Here is a 23,728-nt window from a genome sequence, read left to right as displayed (position 1 = left end):
GGATCGATCTCCATCGCTGATGATTGTTGCGTAGACGTAGTTATTCTGTAACAACACAAAGATGGTCAATGAGAGCCCTGAGTTTTTAACTCACGATCGATCGCTAACTAAGGGAACGCGCAACCAATATGGCTACGGAGACCCCCGGGGTCGGCAAGTTAGTGTAATTCGATTTGAATCATGCCTTCGATCGTGTAAAGCACTTATTTCTTCTCGATAATATGCGGTCTCTCAGTATCAACAGCACATTCGTGGATTCAACGGGTGTTGAATCAAAAATGAGAATTTTTTCAATACCTTTCAGTAACTAAAATAAAGAGCGTAAAATTTTCTTTCTCCAAGAAAATTGCTCTTTGGGCTCACTAGAAACAGTAGGCGTGTTAGGTTTTGCTAGTTTGAATTTAGTCAAAGCAAAGATGGCGTCGAAACATGGCACGTGCTCCGCGAACGCATTGTACGGTTCTACGAAACGCATTTCCAGCAAGGAAAAAAATTCACGGTGGCACATTTTAAGGAAGAAAATGTACCTGTCAGTACGGTATATCGTATCCTGGGTTCCCTGAACGTAGAGCGGAAGGTCGGAAGTGGTCGTCCGGTGACGATAATGACGAAGCAGAGGAAGACATCGATAAAGGATCTGTTTGACAACAAGGACGCAACCAGCCTGCGTGACGCCGGTCGGAAATATGGCTGCTCCCACGTATTGATCCATCGGACCCTCAAGATGGAAGGAATCGTCTGCAGGAAGAAGACGAGGTCGCCGGAGTACACGGAGGAGCAGATTGAGACGGTTAAATCACAGTGTCGGTGGATGACCAAAAAATACCGCGGGACGTCTTTCGTTCTGGACGACGAAAGCTATTTTCCGGTGTCCAAAACGCATATTCCAGGAAATGATAATTACTACTCCAGCGACAAGTCATCCACACCGCCTGAAGTGAAATACAAGTTCAAGCACAAGTTTGTAAAAAAGGTTATGTTGTACATCGCCATTTCCGACCGGGGCATTTCAAAGCCTTGGTTTAAGCCGAGCGGTCTGGCAATCAACCAACAAATCTATCGAGAAGAGTGCCTCGATAAAATCCTACTGCCGTTCCTGAACGAGCATCACGCGGATGGGAAGTACGTCTTCTGACCGGACAAGACGTCTTCCCATTACGCCAAGAAGACGCTGGCGTACCTTGAGGAGAAAAAGATACCGATCGTGCCAAAACATCGTAACCCAACAAACTTGCCCCAGTGCCGTCCAATAGAGGGTTTCTTTGGCTCACTCAGTGCCCTAGTGTATAAAAACAATTGGAGGGCCAAGGACACGAAGCAACTAACTACAAGAATCCGGAATTGTATCCTGAAAATGGACGTAAGTGCCGTACAACGTTCTTGTGAGAGCATCGCGACAAAGTTGCGTCGAACAGCAGACCACGGCCCTTACTCAAACGTTCACTGACATTTTTTTGAAGAAAATACATTATGTTATTAATAAAAAATACTGAAATCGATGAAAAAAAAAATTTTTATATGTGATTGAAAAAATTCTCATTTTTTATTTAACACCCGTTATTCTGTCCTCTCCACGGCTATTATTAATTGTACATCTGAATACATCGTTTCCCATCAAGCGATCGGTGAGACAAGGAGACCCTATGGCCATGCATCTGTTTGTTATGTATTTACACCCTTTGTTGACATCTCTCGAACGAGTTTGCGACACCGATATGATCGTGGCGTATGCGGACGATATTATCGTTATCGCCACATCTCGGAGCAAAATCGAAGCAATGCGTGGTACCGTTCTGAATCATATTTCGGACACTCTTTAAAAATAACTTGAAATGCTTAATTCCTTGATGATATAACTAAAGGGTTACTCTAAACAATCAATCGTGATACTAATTTTATAGTTAAATCATCATGACATTGAGCATTTCATGTTATTTATAAAGAATGTTCGAAATATGAAGCTGTCCGAAATATGATTCAGAACGGTATATTCCATCGGTTGGGAGAAGTTCGGGAGCTGTACTCAACCTGCGTAAAACGACGTCCATTGAAATCGGTTTTATTAATGGAAATTCGATTCAAGTGGACTGGTTACAAAACGGAGAACAATATCAAAATTCTGGGTGTGATTTTTGCCAACTCGGTACGGCTTATGATCACCTTAAACCGGAATGCGTTGGTAGACACCATTGCGCATCATATGCGGTTACATTCAATGCGCACGCTCACACTGCATCAGATGGTGATTCTTCTCAACACTTTCATAACGGCCAAAATGTGGTATTTATCATCCATTCTGCCACCTTACAATATACACGTAGCAAAAATAACTGCTACCATGGGCATGCTCTTGTGGAGCAGACAGCCAGCACGCATTCCAATGCAGTAACTAGCGAGACCACGGGATCAGAAGGGTTAAATTTTTAGCTACCGGTACTGAAATCCAAGGCATTGTTAATCAATCGCCAACTTCGGAGATCGGTTCCACTCCCTATTATACTTCCTTCCTCAACCAAGCAAATTCCCGACAACCTCCAGCACACCTTCTCCAGACCAGCAGGCTTCTCAGTTTAAAAGTACGTTTCAGGGAAACATATCCCGGTCTGCACAACGACAAGCGAGTACAAAAGTACTCAACACCAAAAAATATCCCCGACTTACATGTATTTGCAAAGCGGATTCCCCCAGGCTCATTAATTTTGAAATCCGTGTTAGGGAAACACAGCTCAGGACGATTTTCCGAATGCTAATCAAATATCTCGAAATATTCTACATGGATTCCGACTCTCAGTCATAAATTTTTACATAACAGTGTCAGCGAAACCTTCACAAGTCTGGCAGTGATACTTCCACAGAACATGCAAAAAAACACATCATATTATTTATCCGCTGCCAAAACAGTTCAACCATTTGCCGGAATTAGAAGATGCACAAGCTATCGAAGATTAATTCTTAGAGATTCGGAGCATGCACTAATAACGAAAAAATACTCTAGGATCCATAAAATAGCATAAGAGAAACTGTCGAAGTGCCTTGCGGAGCAAACAGTCGTTTTACTTATGATATGTACAGAATTTCGAAGTAGACAGCGTGAGAGCATTTGTTTATTTATGACCCAACTATACTTATATGTGGTTGCTTACGTATCAGGCATTCTACTCTTTCAATTTTCATACTGGCGACGCCCGTGTTTTTGAGGAAAGTTACTCTCAGATTAGCTGGCCCGAAGACAGTTTTAAATTGTGAAAATTTTACTTAGTTTTACTCCTACTCAAGCATTTTTTAATAAATTCCTTCCCTGACATTTCCGCTGAAATTCATCATTTTCATTGAATATTACATATCAAATCAATTGTTACAATCAAATTCCACATTATATTACGTTTCAACAAATGATAATGAACACCGGCTCCAATGAATGCCATTGAATTTAGCTTGGAGCCGTTGAACTACTGAACATCCCCAGCGGTTATCCTGTGATCCTGCATCCAGTACATGTTGGTAGCATCGATTATGAAGTTCATAGAGCATACAGTATACAACACATAGCAACGGGCCGAGAGTAGAGCGAATAAGAGTGAACAGTGCAATCACCACCACAATCATCACAATCACCATCATCGCCGTCGCCATCACCGACGTCGTCGTCGGCGGCGTCATTACTATCACAAGGCTTCGCATAGCTCCTCAGTTCCCTGGTCCACCGCACCGCTCTCTCACCGTCATCGTCAGCTAAGTGTGAATCACCGAAAATGTTGATCGGCGTTTCACGTACCAGCTGCTCCATTTTATCCTCATTTCACTTTTTTTTGTTCCTCCTTTCGGCCCGGTTTTCCTCTTCACTCTAGGTTTTCTCCGATTATTTCTCCATGGAACGCGCGTATACACAACGGCACACAACGGGAGAATGGGTCGCGAGTATTGGTGGAGGAGAAATGCAGCTCGTAAGTGAATGCCTCGGTCAGGATCGAAACGCGATTGCAACATGATATCTCGCGTAACTTTTGAAAAGGTCCTATGTAACAAATGTAAACAAATCGAGTTAATGGATGTACGCTATTAGTTTTCAATCATTGAATGCATTACAAAAACAATCGTTCACGTATCTATCTTCTTCATCTTTTAATCGCCGATGCAAAAAATATCCAATGTACAGATTCGGATTTAAAGCACTCGGCTGTTACTTCAGACGCCTCTTTCCTCCGACGCTCGAAACGTCCAAAGTAACAAAGTAATCAAAACAACACGAAGTCGTACTTCGGTCGTTTTTAGTTTTTGTTTCTTTCAGGTGTTGTTATCTATGTCAGTGCAATTCAACGAGTGATGACAATAATAATCTGTCTTTAGAATGAAATGCTGATGTTTCGATTGTTCTTCAGTAGTTAGTTTCAAAATCTTATCGTGAAACGTAATATGTCCAATGTGCAAACAGGGGCAGTCAAAACGTCCAATGTAACATTTTTCGCTCCGAGGCTTCAAATTTAAGCTAAAATCACGGAACAACTGTTACGATTGGTTTTTCAGAGTTATTATTGACTGCTAGTGGTAAAAGTAGTGATAAAGATCGATACCTTTTAAGACAATTCGCGGAATAATGTTCGGGTCTTCAACTTCATTTTTCTCGAGTTGACGAAAATGTTACATTGGACCTTTTCAAAAGTTACGCGAGATATGTTGTCCTTCTCGTGCGATATGCGCTCTGATGTGGTAGCGCAAGGAAATGCACCAAATCGAACATATGAGCATTATTTTTATTTCGTTCACATGACGGATTGTATGGAACTGACAGGCGGCGTGGGTTAATTACATTTCTACCGATAATTCATCCATTAAATATTATGGGTTGCACACTGTTTACTGGCGGCCAAATGTTGGCCGCTCGTTACTGAATGGCAGAATAAATATGTTCGTGCAGTTCTGATCGCGCTATAATTTTTAATGTTTTCGTTCGTAGTAAGCTGTACGCAGAGATGCCAACAAAATTTTTGAAAAGCTGGAAAAATAAAAAAAAACTGGAAAAAATCTAAAAGAATTTTTCATCAATTTTGTTTATATTAGCAATAGAAATTTAGATATACAATGACAGTGGCAGTATGTACACCCAAAATTGATTTTTAGCTCATGTACTCTTCGGATCTGATGTGCCTCAAACGCAAAAGAGACAAAAAGCACAACAAGTTTTTAAGAACTAATTTAGAAAACCATTGGAACACGTACACCTTAGCGCGGAACATATATTCACGGGCCTTGAAAAAGGCTAGATGTGAATATATACAGAGGAAAATCGATGAACATCAAAATAATAGTAAAGAACTATGGAGAATATTAAAAACATTATTAAATTCGAAAAATAGTATACCGCGTTCCATAGTTTTCGGAGGATCAGAAGAACAGTCAGATCAAATTATTGCAGATAAATTTAACAGTTATTTCGCTAATAGTATTCTGCTGATCAACCACAGTATTGCGTTGGTCAGTGAACCTGACGATATAATACAGCCGATTACTATCAATTGCAGACTAGATTGTTTTTCACCTATTACTTTCGTTGAGTTGAAAGGTATCTGTTTTTCATTGCAAAAATCGGGTGGTACCGATAATGTCAACACAAAAGTGATTCAAGGTTGCTCTCATATCATTGGATACGATCTGCTGGACCTGATAAATGAATCTTTACGAACTGGGCACGTGCCAAAGGTTTGGAAGGAATCCCTTGTGATTCCAATCCCCAAAGTTAATGGGACGGATAAAGCAGAAGAGCACCGCCATATTAACATGCTGCACATATTAGAGAAGCTGTTAGAACTTGTTGTGAAAGGTCAGCTAGTACATTTTATAGATAATAACAATTTGCTAATACCAGAGCAGTCGGGATATCGAGAGGGACACTTTTGTGAAACCGCGCTGAATTTTGATATTAGCAAAATGGAAAGAGAATATCGAGGCGAAAGAGACTATATTTGCGGTATTTCTGGATCTTAAACGCGCTTTTGAAACAATTTCTAGGCCCTTATTGTTACAAACATTGAAGCGCATTGAAATTGTAGGAATGGCGTACAAATGTTTTGAAAGCTATTTGTGCGACAGAACTCAAAAGGCTCGTTCTAACTATTCTGTTTCCGATCCCATTGGCAACTCACTCGGGGTGCCGCAGGGGAGTGTTTTAGGGCCTATTTTGTTTATTTTATACATAAATGATCTGCGATGAGTCTTACGATACTGTGACATTCATTTGTTCGCGGATGATACTGTCCTGTTCATCTCAGCTAAGAATTTAAAAGAAACCACGGAGCACATAGATGAAGATTTGCATTCTCTGGCTCAGTGGCTTAAACTTAAACCATTATAGTTAAATGTTGGCAAAACAAAATACATGCTCATTTCTGCAGCAAACTCCAGTATTGAAGTAAATTTTGAAATAGATGGTGAGACATTAGAACGCGTAAAAGAAATCAAATATTTAGGAGTTATTATTGAAGACAAGTTAACTTTGAAGTCTCACATTAATAATGTCATCAAAAAGATTGCCAAGAAGTACGGCATTTTGTGTCTTCTGAAGAAAGAGCTGACAGTAAGCAGTAAAATTAAATTGTACAAATCTTTGATTTCACCGCACATAGATTTTTGCTCGTCGATCTTATTCCTTGCAAACAATACACAATTAACGAGATTGCAGCGTTTGCAAAATAAGGTAATGCGTTTGATTTTAAGATATTTTTTTTTTCCTCTAGTTTGATGTTGGACGCGCTACAGTGGCTATCTGTGAAGCAAAGAATTTATTACTTGACAATGGTGTTCATCTTTAAAATTTTGAACGATATGCTGCATCGATATTTGTGTGATCGAATTGAAAGAGGAAGTGATGTTCATAGATACAATACAAGAAACGCGAATGATGCAAGAACATCCAACTTTATGTTTAGTAGGTCGCAGAACTCGTTAGTGTATAAATTTATAATTTTTTTCAATTCGATGCCCAGAAAAATTAAATGTGCGGCAACAATGGCAGAGTTTAAGAAAATGTGTATTTCACACATGAAATCTGTTTTGTAAACTGGTTTAATCTTTTTTTTTTTCTAAATCATTCATTTATGTTTCCAATTGATTAAAATTTATTAAATTTATTTACAGGTTTAACTACCATGTTCGTACTGATGATGATGATTTTTTTTGTTTTGTTTTTTTTCCAAAATATATATTTCTATCAATGCTCATATGGCGTTAGCCTCACGGAGCCGGGAGTTCAATACTTTGACAATTTTTCTTATTATCTATGTTAGTAATATGTAACCGATTACTCGCGGTTGGCTCGAGGTTAGTATTACAAGTGTTTTCGTAATTCGGATGTTGCTGTCTCCAATGCTCCGTACGTGTGCCCGACACGGGATACTTCCTATTGGGATGCAGCTGACCATTAATCAGCAACGCCCCCCTAGTCTGTAACCCATATCTAGCGTGGTGCATCTTTCTCGACTCGAGGAATCCAGGATAGAATGGTCACTAGCCGGCGCTTTTTTGTTTTGGTAATATTAATGTTTTGTTATTGTAAAAAAAATGAGCGTTGTCTACGGATGTTTGAGCCTCGCGCGCGTTTGGTTGGCCTGGATTATGTTAAGTGAACACTGGCAGCACACTGATACTTAATGAAATTTTTATGTGTGGTCTGAAGTGGAAACTGGAATGGGGATAGCTCATTCAGAATTGTCGTAAACTATCTTTTTATCGGATGGTTATATCGAGTATTTCTGAATTGTGGCAGATCTCTATCATGTTCTATGTAGACACTTATAGATATTGGGTTCAATTCCCAATCCGTCAAGGATCTTCCCGGGTTGGAAATTTCCTTGATATGCCTTGAAAAAACGTTGAGCCTGAAGTTGAGCTTATTATTATGTTAATGTAGATACGGATAGGACCATTGTTTTTCTTTTACAGTTTTTGCCTATTTAAAATGATCGATTAATAGAAATTCATGCCTGCAACAGAGTCAGTTCGCTTTGATTTTGGTTTTATAATACTGTTCTCTTAATTTGGTTGAACATTAATATTATCTATTAGATAAATCGGCCAGTTCAAACCGTTGTAGGGGTATGAGGTGGGTCATCATCATCATCTTCATCTTTTGTCATCCCGATTTATGACATTTAATGAGACATAACATAACAGAAAATATCATGACTCACAAATACTGGTAAGTATTTGTATGATATACATGATACAGCAATGTAAGATTAATACGAGTAAGCGAAACAAAAGACAAATAAGCTTTCCGCATACCTTGCCACATACACGGCCCAGACTGAGATAGATATTGTTCTCATTCATGCGCTCCTTTTTTACTCTTAGAAAACACTTTCCAACTTCATTATATGATCAGTTGCAATATTATCACGTATTTGCTGAACTGCTGAAGTATCATTAGCCATGTGGATAGCGTGGTCGTGTAAAATAGCTTTGCATTCCAGCCGGCCTTGGTTCGATCCCCATTGACGTCGTATGGACTTTTTTTTGGCACAATCCCAAATGAAATAAGGAAAGAGAACAGAAAGAGATGTCTGCTCGCATACATACAAACCATTTTAAGGCTTTTAAAACAGTTCATTATTTGCGCATTTGACTCTCTAGCACACGGAATGGCATCATTTCTGCCAAAGACGAAATGTTTTCTGCCAAGGCTAGTTTGGGTGTAGCATTGATACTCACGTATTAACGCCACCGAAGCGTTATTTTCATTATGAATTAATGTTAGGGCCAAATCGGTTTCTTATCGTCGTTAGATTTACATTAATATCAAAATAAATATTATTGCGAAAAAATAAATTCAAACAAGTTACGCTCCGGTGGCGTTAATGCGAAAGCACCGTAGCATTTTTTAATTTCCTCATCCTGTTTGTGATCACATATTTAAACATTATACTTTTGTTTTACATTTTGTGTCATTCTAAATAACTAAATCCAGAATAAACACATGTCTACATAATTTTTGAAGCTAAAATTCCTCGCAAAGTTTTTGTTATTGTTCTATTTCTTAGTTTTGTTCTGTTCAAAATGTATTTTGAAAACACTCGTTCAAAGGTTACTGAGGAATGCCACAGAATCAGAAATGTTGCAATATTTTTTCTCAATTTGGGAAAAGCAAAATTATTGTCATTCCTTCTTTGTGATAAAGTTTTACTCCGAAAGAAAAAAGTATTTTTGCTTTCGTTTACAATGGAGTCAGAAGAATCCAGCTTTCGAATTTCCCTAAATTCATTAACGATATCCTTAATATGACATTATCCAAACTGACATAATTTGTACGTTGTTCAGATTGGTTATATTTTTATATAGTTTATCTTAAGAAAGTTATCCAAAGTTATCTTTCGGAGCATAAGACAAGAAATAATCGTTGTAGGGCCATTTAAACGTGATTACTTTTGAAAATAAATCCAAAATAAATTTGGAGCGGTTCGTAACATTCCAATATACGTTTGACAACACAGCAACACAGAAGAGGAGCTTCCATTATTCCATTCCAATGTATATTCTCCAAAACTTAAATGCAATTGCAGATCAATATATATATATTGTAAAAACCAAGAGTATGCGTGTTCTCATCACTTCTCGCAGTGAATCCTTATATACATGATATTCATTCCATGATATTTGCATCAAAATCTCATCCAACTTTGTAAATAATTAATCATTTGTTTGTGTCTACCTGCAAATGTGAATCGAATGAACGCATATCGATTTAAATTAAGTGAAGCTAAAAATGAATTTATTCATACCATATAGAAAAAATATAAATACAGGGCAGACTCGATTTTATACAATCTCCGATTGCTTTCCACTATATATAATCGAATCCTGATCGGAATTGAAAACCAGGACACTTGTTACAGCTACGATTATGACCAAACCATTATTATTTTTATGATATATAAGTAAATAAAAATATATAATGTTTGGGTTACTTCAAAAGACCAAAATACTTAAATCTATTTATTTAACACTAGCTGACCCGGCAATCTTCGTCCCGCCCAAAATTTGGTTTTTGTTATCAATACCTTCAAACATTCACGTTTTCTTACTATGAGCAAGTTCCTGAGTCCAACAAAACTCATCATTATAATATCAGATTATTTTCAGACATAATTCTCGTTCAAGATTTTTCAACCACTTGCAAATAACATGTTTCCCCGTTACATGGAATAAATGTTTTGTACAGAAAATATGATAGAATAAAGACAGCCCTAAATCGGACAATTCCTCGAGTTCTGCTCTTATCAACACAACACTTTGAAATCCATTTCCAAAGATCAATTTCGCTAGCGCAAACATCAAACAGACTAACAGCACTTGGCACTATGTAATTGTAGAACATATGGGAATTTAGTTTTCCGAATTTTCCCTTTTCATTTCAGAGTTTTCCGAAAAATTTCATATGTCATGTTTGGTTGAAATATTTTTGGTTGAAATATGTGTAATATTTTTATGGGACCCCCTCGCCATTCCAGAGGAGGGACGGGTGTCATACCATCATAGAAACATTTCACATACCCAAAAACCCTCAACTCCCAACAAAACTCATCATTATAATATCAGATTATTTTCAGACATAATTCTCGTTCAAGATTTTTCAACCACTTGCAAATAACATGTTTTTCCGTTACATGGAATAAATGTTTCATACAGAAAATATGATAGAATAAGTGCACCCGTGGCCGAGTGGCTAGCGTCTCACATTATCATGCCGGGTGTTCGGGTTCGATTCCCGTTCTGGCCGGAGGATTTTTCGTCAAACAAATTTCCTTCGACTTGTACTGTGGTCACGCGTATTCAAGAGCTTGCCCCTCGAAATACATTAAAGGCGTTTTATTTGGCTTAAGAAATCTCAATTAAGGATTTATTAAATGACGCTAGTCAATGCATACGTTGAGATGGCAAAAGTTCCACCAACGTTAACGCCATTCAAGAAGAAGAAGAAGATGATATAATAAATACAGCCCTAAATCGGACAATCCATTCTTCGAGTTCTGCTCTTATCAACACATCCGGCGATACTTTTTTGGTATAAATAGAAGAAGATATAGGAGTGCGTTTCATCACATTAAAATCCATTACCAGTTTCGAACAAAGATCAATTTCGCTAGCACAAACATCAAATTTGGTTTCATTTGCTTGATTAATTCTCGAGTAATGCAGAAATTTGTGTTTCATTTGAATGGCAGCCCCATTTGCTTAAAATCGGCTTTTATATACGTTTCATCGTCCATCACACAGCAGCCATATTTTGTCAGCATCTTCTCGTAGAGCTTCCGTGCCCGAGTTTAAGCCGTCGATTGTTGTCGCTCATCGCGGTTTGGGAAGTTCTGTACCTTGTATGTATGTAGTCCAGCTCTCTTCTTTGCATTCTGGACGTAGCTCTGCGACATGCCGATCTTTTCAGCCAAATCACGGCTTGAGACGTTGGGATTTGCTTGAATCATCCGCTTCACCTTTCCCTCCGCCTTTTTGTTCTCCGGTCCCGGTTTTCTTCCAGCTCCTTTGCCATGGTCCAACGTCAACCGCTCCTGGAACCGCTTCAACACTCTGGAGACGGTTGAATGGTGAACATTTTTCCCAACTGCCGGTGCGACAGGTCAGGAAATTCCAGGTGTTTGGAAAGAATTTGTTCTCCCGACTCGCGTTGGTTCACCTCCATTTTCGTTGAATCGGAAAACACGACTTCGAGTTTGACAGCATGTAAACAATATACATCAATGAGAAAGTGTACAAAATTTGGTTGAATTTTACCCCCAGGTAAAAAAGTTATGCCCTGTTGAATGTGTCACAATAATTTCGTGTTCGCCCTTTAAAAACATTTATTGCTCGATTAATTCTTGTGTAATGCAGAAATTTGTGTTTTATTTGTATGGATTTGGAAGTGGATTCCAATTGAACATTCTTTCATGTTTCTGTGTTTGGAAATGCTTTTCCAAATCAGATTTATGTAAATCGGCTGAAAAGTTTATAAGGTAACACAGTAAAACTTTTATTTTGTGCAAAATTCAATTTTATTATTCAACATAATTGCATTCGAGGGCGATACAGCGATCAAAGCGATCTTGCTACTTTTCGATACTATTTTTATAGTACTCTTTCGGTTTTTCCAAAATAGGCCTCAGTTTCGGTAATCACTTCATCATCGATTTTAAATTTCTTGCCACCGAGAATTTTCTTTTTTATTTCACAATCTTTTTTTTATTTCGCTGCAATATCATTTTAAACAATTCCTGGTTAATCTTCAGCTAGAATCTACAAAAATCGCGATTTTTACTCCGCTTTACTCATAATAGCCAATAAACTTTCACTTTAAAGTTGAAATATTTTATTTTCGCTTGAAAAAAGTTATATTTGGAATTTTAAAAAATTGTTGAGCTGTATATAATCGAATCTAAAATTGTATCTGATCGTATCATATAAAATCGAGTCTTTATATAATCGAGTCCGATCTGTATATAAAAATTCTGTAATGATGTACAAGTTGCTCGCTTTGTTTAATTTTTTTTAGTTGAAGCTCATTTTCCAAACAAACAATGCAGCGTTGGACAGGGACATACATACGTTGAGCTATGGTTTTGTTTCAAGATGAAACATTGAATAAAAGCGGTAAACGTTGTAATTTTTAGCGAGATTTTACCGTACCATTTGTGTATGTTTGTTTTTTCTATGTTATGGAAAATCCACAGAACATGTGAATACGTGCAGATTTTTCTACCGAGAGAATAGATACTCACAACAGAAAAAACGCACTCGAACCACACGAAGAATGCACATCGTGCTGCGGATATGGTATTCAACTCCTCTGGAACAGTCGGTCATCTCCGCAGCTAACTTGTTCACACCCCCGAAACTCACGAGGACTCGCACCCTCATCCGGGAAAAATATTTTGAGGTACGCGTACAAAGCATTGGATACATGCTACCGACTGCGCTGCTGCTGCTGCTGCTGCGCTCTCCAATATTTATGATACCAATAATGAGTGTGTACGAATCCTTATGCAAACAAGCACACAGCATAGATCGTCGCCCATTTTCCGGGAACAGGGGGGCACAAAGGATATTGCCACAGACTGCATCAACACAGTGCGGTCCGTTGCGCTGACCAGCCCGACGGTCAGAGGGTGTTGGCTGTGGCACAGTGAGAAAGAATCGTTGGGAACTGTCGTAATACAAGCGTTAACTGTGTCCTTTTTTCCTCCACAGTGTCTGCGCCGGAAAGGGGTAAACGAGAGACTCCGGAGATAAGCTCAACCCGCGCCCAGTAAACGCAGTGGAAAACTGGACGGCAATAATTTTTAGCACGGTGGTTGATTTTTGCTAAATTTTTGCATTACTTTCGAGTCCGAGCGAGCGAGCCATTGCTGGTGGTGTTTTTTCCCCGTTAGTTTCCATTTTCGGTTGGTTTTCATTGTTGTGAATATGTTTTTTCCTTGCTGAAACTGACCAGCAAAAAAAAAACCAGGATCAACATCCACATGTGTATTTATATAGTCAGCTCATTTGTACGCGCGCAGATTGTGGCTCAGGATAACGAACAAACATTGTTGCAGCGTATATTTACGGATGTCGGAACTTTTGAGCTTTGTTTCAGTGCCCGTATCCTACTACTCTGTGCGTTTGGTCCGTTGAAACAAGCGCGAATTCCCGAGCAGAAATTATCGACTTAATGAGGTGATTTTTGCTGCTAGATAAAAGTTGCACATATGTTGGGTTTTGCATATCTCTGATGGAGCATAATTGTAGAACTACTGCTGTGGACAAGGAAATATACGTGTTCAGGCAGTGTATTCACGTGCCGCGAATGGTAGTTATTTTGTTATTGATTGCTAACACTTTGTCTATATGTGTGTTTTATACATGTTTAAATGGTTCATAATCAGGAGGCAAATTATAATTTGTTTCGATCATTTCGAGACAACGGCATGGTACCTTGATAAATATTGCTTTTATAAACATAATTACATATTACACCCTCTGGAAACGCTATCACACGCTTCCATTAGGTTTCGTGCTCCATCTCCTCGGACTACTCTGAATGATCAACATACATTTACGTTCAATGCTCACAGAACACAAAGGATATCAATTGCAATGCAGACGAATCTTCTTTTGTACCTGCTTTTCAGCAAAATGTTTAAAATTCTGCTTATTTGTATTGACCTGAATTGAAGAGTATTGTTTTTCACCGAGGCTCTGTAAAAAAATTCATGAATATATTCATAACAGTTAGACGTCAAGTTTTTCCATTTTAAATTATATTTAGTATTTTTAGTATACAGCCATTCCATGTCAAACCGATATAGTAGTTCTCAGATTTTCGTCAAAAGTGGTAGTTCTTTATCGCAAACTATTAGATATTTTTTAACTTTTTTGTTAGGGGGCACATTTTTATTTTAGGGTGATCCGAAATATCGACTTTTTCCCCTTTTTCCAAAAATGACATTGTGAACTACTGAACCGATTTAGACGGTCGACATATAAAATTAAAGTTTATAAGCTAGTCATTCTTGGAAAATTGCTACGCTTGCAGAAATTTCAGGTTTTGGTTTCGTCATTATTGATTTGTATTATATTTGTTTTTTATAGTTTTCATGGTCTCGGGACCAAGGGCGCTATATTTTTTATATTTTTCATGGAAAGCTGAGGATTTTTCACATAACATTTTTCGAAACCAGGGAGTCCTTTTTCTCCATTTTCGAGTTATGATTTTTCAGAGATTCGCGATGGTTCAAAAAATCATTTTTCCTTTTTTTCCCAAAAATAACTTTTTTCAAAAAATTATTACTTTTGAACTACTGGAGCGATTCAGATGATCGACATATCAAATTAAAGCCCATTAGCTGGCCTTTCTTGGAAAAATAACACACTTGTCAATAAGTTGGATTATATGTACATACATCCAGTCTAGTCGCGTAGAAATATTGAAAGAAAACTGAAAACATGTTAACTTTGAAAAATCATAACTTACATACGAAAAAAAAACACCTCTCTGGTATTTGGATGTATTATGTGAAAAAACCTCAGCTTCCAGGAAAAAAAATATAAAAAATATAGCGCTCTTGGTCCCGAAACTATGTAAGCTATAGAAAACAAATATAATCAATAATTACGAAAACAAAATCCATTTCTATTCAGAGTGTAATATTTTTCCAAACAAGACTAGCTTATTGGCTTTGATTTCATATGTCGATCATCTGAATCGGTCCAATAGATCAAAAGTTATGTTTTTTTTTGTAGTGGATAAAAATGATTTTTCGGACCATCGGTTATCTTTGAAAAATCATTACTCAAAATCGAAAAAAAACGCCTCCCTGGTTTCGAGATATGTTATGTGAAAAATCCTCAGCTTTCCATTAAAAATATAAAAAGTACTGCGCCCTTGGTCCCGAGACCATGAAAACTATAAAAGAGAAATACAATCATTCATAACGAAACCAAAACTAAAATTTTGTGCAACTCTGATATTTTTTTTAAAAAAATATCAGCTATTTGGCTTTAATTTGATATGTCGATCATTTAAGGGGGTATTCTAGTGAACTTCAAACGCGTTTCTCTCGGGACTAGTTTTTTTCTAACTGGCGTACACGATATCTCAAGTTCTACTGAACCGATTTATGTCAAATTTATATGAAAATAATCTGTATACATCTCTCTATCGCATGAACCAATAAAAAATTATAACTTTTTAATTTTACTATTTTTAAAAAATCGGTAAACGCAAAAAAAAACGTTTTAAACAGCATTTTTGTTTTCAAACGGCCGCCATTTTGTTAAAACCCATGTTTTTGACTTGTCCGAGGTTCATGCCATAGCGACATCTTTACTGATTCAGAATCTGTTCGATTTTTTTGTTTCAGATAACCAGAAGGACTGGAATCGTGTACGCCATGGCACAACTTTTTTTTGAACACCCTCACTTCACCAGCATGTAACTATTCTAATTATGAATATTTTTTTTTCCGTCCTATTTTTGTTTTATTGTTGAAAGATAGATAAACGAATAATGATATAATGGATAGTAAAAATATTCTTTGTTTTATTTTTACGGAGTTCGAAAAAACGTCCGAAATTCGTGTCTCTACACTAGAATACCCCCTTAAATCGGCTCAGTAGTTCAAAAGTTATGAAAATTTTATGAAAAAAGTGGAAAAATTTGATTTTTCGGACCACCCTAAAATGGAAATGGTCACCCTAACAAAAAAATAAAAAAATACGGGTCTAATGTTTTGCGACAAAATTTCCACTTCCCACGAAAATCTGAGAACCACTATATCGGTTTGGTATGGAATGGCTGTATAAGGGTATTCGAAGAAAAGTACGTAAATTCATCAAAACTGTAAAGGAATAATTTTTACAGTATTTTTTTATAAATTATCTTTATTTGGATATAAGAACATTTTTTGTACCTTTCACCAATTCCGAGATACAGCTGGTTTTCTGGATTCTAAATGAATCAAGCTTAACTCAACAGTATGAAACATCACGAGAAAGGTTGGCTTCATCTTCTAGTTGAAGTTTTTCATCATTATTCACTTCTCTTATTTAAACGGCAACATAAAAAAAGGAATATAAACTATGTTCCTGAGTTCTTTATTATGCTTCGATACAACATACAATTTCAAAAGTGAAATGTACGTCATATCGAAGTTCTCCTGTACTGCGATTGACCAATTCGAAACCGGCTATCATTTTCCCCATGACTCATTGTTGGCACAGTGGAACCTTACGAATGTCGCACCCTGCAATCAAAGGAAATCACACACATCCTTATCATGTTCTGCGAGTCAATCATCCCACCGGCGAAGCTACTTGTTCGCGTACGATTTCTCCCCTAAACATTCGATAAAATGCAGTTTGGTCGAAGAGCACAGCTTCGCCACTGTTCATCATTGCGTTGAATCGTCAGTTCTTATTTCTTTTGTTGTTGTGGAATATCCTGCATCCGAAAAGTGTACCACTATTCGGTGCATTGCACGAGCCGCAGCTAATTTAGACTCTACCGACGCGCCAGGCTCATGAAAAATTCTGTACGATTTTCGCTCTCTGTTTTAAAGCGTTGTGCAACGAAGACGGTGTGCAAAGAAGGAGGAAAGAAAAAGAATAGCAACAAGAATTCGATGGGTACGAGAAGGAAAGACTTAGAAACCACTGTCTGCATGCGTATCGAACACGCTCGGGTTTTATTATTGTTTCGTATGATTGCTTGTGAATGTATGAGAGCATCGGTGGGAATGCACTGGAGTGGTTCTGTTAAGACGCGTCCACATCACGCCAATCGGCCTTGGCCGCCCGGTAAAGCCGACTAAATGTGGACGTACCGGCCGGGCTTGTCGACGTGCCGAAAACCGACTCGAATCAAACCGAACCCAAACCGAAACAAGTGGGTCCGGTTCGAGAAAGTCGAACCAAAACAAAACGAAGTATATTAGCGTTGACGACATAGTGCTTCGTATGTTCGTGATGGCTTCGTGCACCCGATGAGACGTCCACATTACATAACGAACGGAATATGCCGCATGGTACAGGCCGATCGGCCTCATACGGCATAATGTGGACGCGCCTTTAGACGTTTTCATTGGATCACTAGCTGACTCGGCAAACTTCGTCCCGCCCAAAATTTGTTTTTTGTTATCAATACCTTCAAACATTCACGTTTTCTTACTAAGCGCAAGTTCATGAGTCCAATCGCAGAACTGTTCATGGATTGATCTTCTAATCAATAAATATAGAATAATTACTAAAAAATTCCTAGTACTTCTACCAAAACTCATCATTATAATATCAGATTATTTTCAGACACAATTCTCGTTCAATATTTTCCAACCACTTGCAAATAGCATGTTTCTCCGTTACATGGAATAAATGTTTGATAAAGAAAATATGATAGAATAAAGACAGACCCCTCTCTTCTTCTCCCCTTAGAGAGAGAGGAGGGGGAGGAGTGTCTATTCACCATAGAAACGTTTCGGGCCCCTAAAGTCCCCCCCCCCTCTAAGGGAGGGAGGAGGAGTATCTATGCACCATAGAATCATTTATTGCACCCTTGAATTCAATCTGTCCGAAATTTGATTTAGTGCCCGAAGTTTGATTTTTATTCGCTTCATTTGAAAAGCATTTTATTCGATGATTTTTTTATGTTTTCATTCAAATAGGTACCGAAGTAGAAAGCTTAAAAGTATATTGAACTAATTTATTAAAAATATCAACCAAATAATACCTGTGCATAAAGTTTAGACCTGTTTTTTGCATCATATGCCTTAAGTGTCCGAAATATGATTTAGAACGGTATAAAGAATATAAATACCACATTTCACTTATGCAAGTACTATTGAGGAATACTGTATGGAATGCTGTTGTAATTGAAGAAGGTGAAGAAATCTCTTCTCTACCAACACTATTTATGTGCACATTGTTAACCGAACATATAAGTATTTATAAATGATTAATGATTAAATTATGATCAAAAAGTAAATCTTTTGGACGCAAAAAAAAACTACATGCGAAGTAACTAAGTACCTAAGTGTTGTACATACTTTGAAAGCTGTAAAGTATCTCAATCGTATGAAAAATCATTTTAAAAAATATATATATTTTGAACAATCTATTGGGTTGCCGATTCGCCGATTTTTTGTTAATTAAAAATAAACTACATTTTGACGTGGGACTACGTCTAACCGGAATATATGGAGGGTAAAATGAAAACCTAAACACAGAACATGCAGGAAAAAATGAAAGATTTCGAATGCTTATAGCTCGAAAATTTCGTACTGGATAGGAGAGATGTTTGCACCATTTGATAGGGAATATTTCTACGCATCTATCGCAACTAACAAAATGTTGTTTTTCATTAGATAAACAATTGAATAACTGTAAAATATTAGGCGTTATCTAAACGCCCTAACTGCATCGTTTTGATTGGCCCGATTTACGGTTTCCCTAACACAGCCATCAAAACCAAGCAGCCTTGGGGAAATCGGCATTGAAAATACATGAAAGTTGGGGGACTTTTGTTCTCATCGAAATGTGTTCCCTAATAGAGATTTCTAAACCAAGGTGCCTGGAGAAATCGGTATTTCAAATTCATGCAAGTCGGGGGTATTTTTGTTCCGACTGGAATGTATAGACTTTAAAACCAAGCAGCGAAATCGGCATTGCAAACACACGAAAGAGCCTAGAGGCGAGCGAACTGAAAAGTTTAAACCCTCTTAAAGCCAAAAAAGAAGAAAAAGAACACACGAAAGTAGGGGGAGGTTTTGTTCCCACCGAAATGTGTTCCCTAATAGAGATTTCTAAACCAAGGTGCCTGGAGAAATCGGTATTTCAAATTCATGCAAGTCGGGGGTATTTTTGTTCCGACTGGAATGTATTTCCCTAACACAGACTTCAAATCCATGAAGCGTGGGGAAATCGGCATTGCGAATTCATACAAATCGGGGGTATTTTTGTTCCGATTGAAATGTGTTTCCCTAACACAGACTTCAAAACCGAGGTTTCTGGGGAAATCGGCTCTGCAAATAAATGCAAACTGCGAGTACTTTTGTCCTCGCTTGCCTTTGTGCAGAGTGGAATATGTCTGTCCTAACATGATCTTCTAAACTTAGGAACCTGGGAAAATCGTGCAGACACTAGAAGCGAATGAACTTCCCAGTTTCAAGCAAATTCGAGATTCGAGAAGTATGTACACTTTTGGGATGTAAACTTCAGAGGGAAATGTAAAATAAAATAATCGTTTGATAATTTTTTTTTGTCTTTATTGGAAAAATTTTCAGCCTTAGGCTGGTTCATCAAACGTTTGATAATTCTTCCGTACATATATTTTGTTCTAGTCATCATACCAAACGTAAAAGGTCCGTCATTAAATTTACTTGTAACGAAGAACAATCAATCACAATAAATGAATTGACTTTACACGGCATTTGTTCATTTTTTTCACTCACAGAGCAAATATATTGAACTCAATTGAATTTGGAAACTGTTTCATTCAATCAAGAATTTAATCAATACAAACGAATGATTGCTAAGCTAAGGTAGTTCCACGTGAACCTTGCGGTTATATCATAGATATAACCCACTCATTTTTTTCACTCTTAAACTCTTAAGTTTTTGAATATAATTACAAGTTTTGGAATAATTTTCATCTTGGTGTATGTAGACGTAGTTGACAAAAATATCGGAGAGGAATAACAATTCAATTTCTTTCTGTTTGTTCAAGATTTTGTGGAATAACACAATTTTTTTCCGACTGATTCAATAGCAAATCCAATTAACTTATCAATCAGCCTTCATTTGATTCATATAACGTTCCTGTATGACCTTTCAATAAAAAGATATTGTTGTTTGAATGGAAAATTTCCCCTATAGTCTTTGATAAATAATAAATAACAATCGCATCGCAAATCATTTCGACAGGTTATTGGCACTTCTTGTGTGCACAGGGTGGTCACTCAATTTCCATATTTGAATTCCCGCATTTTTCCCGCATGATTTTACGAAACTCTCGACTGTCAAAAATGAAAATTTAATAATATTGTATCATTAGTTAAGGCAGTATTCTAGTCTAGAAATTTTAAAAACATCAAAATTTTTTCCTTCATATTTCCGTAGAAATATACCCTAGAAAAGATTCAACGAAAATCCTGTTATTTACCGAGCTAGAGCCATTTTAGTGATGCGGTATCTACCCTGGTACGGCCATAACAATGAACTTCTAACGCGTTTTTTTCGAAACTATTTTTTTCAAACTGGCATACATGATATCTCAGGTTGTATTGAACCGATTCATGTAGAATTAATATGGATACAATTTGCAGGCATCTCGCTGTCGCATGAACCTCTAAAATATGACATTTTTAAGGTTTTACTATTTTTAAAAAAGAAAAAACGTTTTAAACCGCATTTTGTTTTTCAAACGGCCGCCATTTTGTCAAAAAAGATGTTTTTGACTTGTCCGAGATTCATGCGATAGCGGCATCTTTACTGATTCAAAATCTGTTCGATTTTTTTGTTTCAGATAACCAGAAGAGCTGGAATCGTGAACAACTTTTCACTTCATCAGCTCTTAACTATTCTAGTTATGAATATTTTTGTTCTATTGTTAGAAGACTGATGAACAAAAAATGGTATAATGGATACTAAAAATACTTTCAGGAATGCATGGAGGACTGGGTCAAGCATTGGCACATGTGTGTTGCTTCAGATGGATCATATTTGAGGGGCTCAGAAGGAAAGGGGTGTAAATGATTTGATTGATTTCTCTTATCCAACTTTCTTTTCAATTAATAACTCAACTGCAAAAACGTTCCAATTTGAGTTTGCTATAGAATCCGACAGATCAGGTTCTGACCTATCTTCCAGATGATAAAATACAGCTGGGAATGTGTTTGCAGCTAAGTTGTTGTAGAGCTCCTCATTTTGAAGGAGATAAAATAAATTTGCCAGATATTTAACTACATTTTGTTACATTTAAAAATTCCCGGTACTTTCTGATCATAGGGCAGTATTATATTTTTAGGTGTTATTACAAATCCTGTTCAACTTTCAACACTTTCTAATTTTCTGGGTTTTCAAGGCTGCTGGGCGTCAGCCACCATCTTCATTTTTTTTACGTTCCTTCGCTTCAAATTTCGAAACTAATTTTGTTGAAAACAAGAGTTCTTCATCTTGGTATACCGAAGAGAGAGAATTGTTGTATCTCGTGCGACGTTTTCATACGCTAACATACAGTATCATTTTAGATCGCCAAAACAAAACACTGAGCAAAAAAATCCCGACTTCATGAAGCATTTCCCGACTTTTTCCCGATGGATTTAGATTCTCGACTTTTTCCTGCATTTCCCGCTTTTCCCGAATGGGTGGCCACCCTGTGTACATCTCATCGTCATTCGTTAATTGTATGTACAAAAAAATTATATGAGGTTATGTTCAAGACACTACCGCATTGAAGACACTACCGTAGAACTACGCTGTGGTATTATTGAAGTCGCTTGTTCATAACTGCGGATATTATTTTATAATGCAACGAAAATTTGTAAATAACCATTCTACCAGTTTGGTCGCCCTGAAATGTTTTTTTTTGTAGTATCATTTGACGATAATTGTTTGATAATTAATTCTTGTGCTCGCAGAACAATACTTGCTCGAGATAAGCGCAGCTGTCATCTTTAGTGGAGAAAGTTTAGCTACTGGCAAGCGAAACCAAATCACATACAAAATTCTAATACGACATTTACTTTCTTGGCGATTAAATAAACGAAATAAACTCTATCTGTTAATCTCAACAACCTCGAAAAGAGTAGCATTGCTTCATTATGATCAAGATTAGCGTAAATGAAATCCTAGTTGAAAGCAGTTTTGCGATTGGCACGCGAGCCCAAATAAATTAAAAACTTAATATAACTTATTGAATAACTTGGTATTCCCCAAATAATTTTTTGGTGCACAACCTTAACACCTGCTTCACCATAGCGTCAGTTCAATGCATTGATGACAGAAAACAAACAATGTTAACTGCTTGGAAAAGGGCTGAGTATTTGCCTCAGCAGTGATTCATTACTAATTTTACTAACCCTAGTGTAAATATTTCCCTCCAGCAATCTTCCCTCCTTGTTTATATTTATCATTAGGACTGCATAATTTGCAACACCAAACAATCGTCAATCATAGCATAAAAAATTAGGCTATTGTTGCATCGTTACAGGGCCAATCCACACGGGAACAGATTCAAATGAGGTTTCAGCGTAGCGAAGATGTACTATTTTTACGTACGGCTTATGAAGCATGCACGTACGCACACAAATCCATATATCGATGGCTTGAAGCAACTAAATATACACACAGTTATCTCCGTTTTGCGCTCTTCTCAACAAAAGGCCTTTCTGTTAATATTGCCAGTCTAGATTAACTCAGCTGTCATCCTTTGTGGAGAAAGTTTTCCTACCGTCATGCGAAACCATATCACTGACAAAATTCCAGAACATTTATTTTCTTGGTGAGCTGATGATAGCCTAGCTTGATGATTCCCCACACAATTGTGTAGCTCAAACCTTAATGCAATGGCGTCGGTTTGATGCAATGGTTGCAATGCCAGAGACATCAGCGAGTGAGTAATTTGGTCGCGTCCACAGCTCAATCCGAAACGAAGACATGTGATGACGCAAAACAAGGAAGAACAAGCGATATTCATTGCTTTGAATACCGGACGATACTGAAAGTGTGCCTCCCCTCCTTGCTTGAGACTTTAAACTTCTTCAGTTCATTCGTCTCTAACCTTGAGAAAGGCTTTCGATCCCTCGCCGTCCAGCTCGCCCAGCAACGATGTTGTTCAATCGATTTACTCACGAAGAATGAAAGTTTGCCTCAGCGAGATCCACTGTTTATACTCAAGGCAGATATTCCCCTTCGTTATTCTTCTTTTCCTTTGTTCACGGAGACTTTACATCTTACGATTTCCCCTTCGTTGCTCGTCGTTAAGTTGCTCGTTATTGACAGCTCTGTTCGGGAAAGCACACAAATGGACAGAACAAATGTATGAGGAAATGGGAATGCTTCAAATTTCCATCAATTTACACCATATACAAACTATGGAATTGTAATGTATGCTAATATCAAACAAATCTTAGGGAATTTCCGATTCGTTTGGTATATAAATCGCCAAAATCCGTTCGCGGCAGAAATAGTTATTAACGTTAACTTTATTTTATAA

The sequence above is a fragment of the Toxorhynchites rutilus genome, chromosome 2, assembly GCF_029784135.1.
Source record: "Toxorhynchites rutilus septentrionalis strain SRP chromosome 2, ASM2978413v1, whole genome shotgun sequence".
Taxonomy (NCBI): Eukaryota; Metazoa; Arthropoda; class Insecta; order Diptera; family Culicidae; genus Toxorhynchites; species Toxorhynchites rutilus.
The sequence above is the reverse complement of the archived record's forward strand: the minus strand, read 5'-3'. Positions refer to the sequence as shown.